Source organism: Helianthus annuus, chromosome 3 (assembly GCF_002127325.2).
Source record: "Helianthus annuus cultivar XRQ/B chromosome 3, HanXRQr2.0-SUNRISE, whole genome shotgun sequence".
Classification (NCBI taxonomy): Eukaryota; Viridiplantae; Streptophyta; class Magnoliopsida; order Asterales; family Asteraceae; genus Helianthus; species Helianthus annuus.
Window position 1 is genome coordinate 115,468,132 of NC_035435.2, and position 2,574 is coordinate 115,470,705.

Consider the following 2,574-nt stretch of genomic DNA (forward strand, 5'->3'; position numbering starts at 1 on the left):
GTGGATTTGTTTCGACTACTCGTGATACTTGGATATTACAATCAGTGGTTGAAATATAATTTATCTTTATGCTTCCGCTGTGCATTTAAATATTGTGGTTTGACTATATTGTTGCCAACTCGTCACGGTAATCCCCCCGGGCCCACCGGTGAAACACGTGGAAATCGGGTGTGACAGGTTGGTATCAGAGCCAACGTTGAGTGAATTAAACACTATCCTTATGTGTTTAATCTCAATGACACAATAGCACATACTTGAGTCTAGACAAGAACATAGGACAAATTCGAATTTGTTATTCCAGTTTGTCTTTTATTGTTTATTGTGATTTAAAGATCTGTTAAGCAGGAAATATGCCACCAGCAATTAAAAGAGGAGGAAGAGGCAAAGGGCCAATCACTACTCATAATGATCACGAGGCCGGACCTTCGAACATGCGAGCTCCTTCCAGCACGAGGAACGAAGCCTCAGAGACGTAGAAGGAACCTCTTTGAGCCGGCAAGACGGTCTACCTCACACAGTTCGACACCTTCATACCGTCACTCTTTTGGACCAGATTCGGAGAACAATCCCAGTAATCCTCAACCTTCGTTTATACCTCTCCAGCGATCTGCTTCGCACCGTTCCTATGGCGATCCTACTCATTTCTTTCAAGGCCGATTTAACCCGGCTGATTATGTCCAAGAACCAATAGGTTATAACCTTTAGGAACCGAAGACCATTTCTCCGAAGATAATGCGGTAGATATGGATGAAGACACGGATCCCATAGAACCTGCAAGAGGTACTCCCAACCACCCTATCGAGATCTCTGATGGGTCATCCTTTCATGGAACACCCTATCAAGGTCCCGACAGTTATCAGGCGAGGTTTAACCAGTGTGATTGGTACTTCACACCTTCTCACACTTCTCGCCTCATGAGCAGCAGCAGCAACAGGATCCCTCCGAGGATTCGCGTTTCGTGGCAGTTACGCCACCGCCTCCACCGCCACCAGTTCAACCAGCACCTCCTGATCCGCCAAGGCGTAGGAGATCAGGCTCGCGGATGTCTACCCGAGGAGGGGAATTCCACTTTAGCACCCCTCGCCACTCGAGTGCAAGTCACTTTCCGCCAGTGCCTGAAGAACCACAGTTAGGGGAACCTTCTGGTCACCCTGCCGAGGTGAATTCTGCACCAGTTGCACCACCTCCGCCACCATTTGGGTATGATAACCCTATACCAGCGTACGCCGGTTCCACCGGTACAACCCGTTTGAGCAGCCGACTAACACGCACTACAACTATAATTATGATGCCGACCCATACGTGGTAGCGGCTAATTACAATGCCCTCCATCCCGACAGACCTTATGGAAACCTTTGGGAGTAGATTACTCGGCTCATGGGTATCCAGCACCTCCTAGACCTCCGGTTCAACAACCGTCGCAGCAGCCACGTTTTTCTCCACCGGAGCAGGAAGAAATCCTCCACCGTCTAAACCGAATGGAACGAGACTTTGAGCAAGAACGTAAAAGTAATCGTGGATTTCTTAAAGGCCTAGCAAACCTACTAAAAGGGAGGAAGAAACGAGATCATTAGTATCTTTATGTACTATAGTATTTACTATTACAATCAAGTCCCTGCGAGGACATTTGTTTTGAGTATTTTAGTCCCTGCGTGGACATTTATCGTGTTTAGTCCCTGCGTGGACAATTGCATTTCAGTCCCTGTGTGGACTTATCTTTTTGTCCCTGTGCGGACATCTATCCTTCTATTAGTCCCTGCGTGGGCTTGTTTTCTGTAAACCTCTGCGTAGGTATTTGTCTATTAAAAAGTCCCGTTTAGGGTAGTGTGTAAGCATTATTATGATTAATGGAATGTTAAGTTTATAAATTTCATTTTTGTCATTTTAATACATTATTATATGAAATAAATCAAAGATCATTCCTTTTAAATTAATCTGCTTAAATAAAGGATCTTAATGGTGAAACCTAGCCTAGGTGTCATTATATGACCCGGCCAAGATGGTGAGACCTAATTAAAAGATTCAGATTTCTGTTAACCTCTGTCAACATGTTAACGTTCTTGGCAGATGTGATTCGTTAAAATCACACGCGCCATTCTTATATACGAATCCATCAAGGGATTCCAAAACCCAAATTAATGGTTGGTAAATCAGGGGTTAAGTCGTCAATAAAGATGACCAATTATCAAACATCCATTAGTGATGTAGTACCTACGGGCCATACTTATTGTCATATAAGACAAAAGGCAGTTGTAGTCTATGACTCCCTGTCAGAAAAGGTAAAAGGACTACGGTTCATACCTACATGCCTTGATTCTCTGAAATCCTGGCTGATAATATAAAAACATCCTTGTGACTAGGCTTTTGTGCCACTAACAATATTATTTGTAATTAGGATAAGTTATATTCAAATCCTAAATCAAAGTGAGTAACAAATTAACCAAATATGGTCTATGTTTACCATGGTTAATGAATTGCCATAAAAGACAATTCCGTAATAAACTCCTAAATAAAACTTTGTCATTATCTTCTGTAACAGATTCGAGTTACAATGGCTGAACCAAGTGGAGTTAA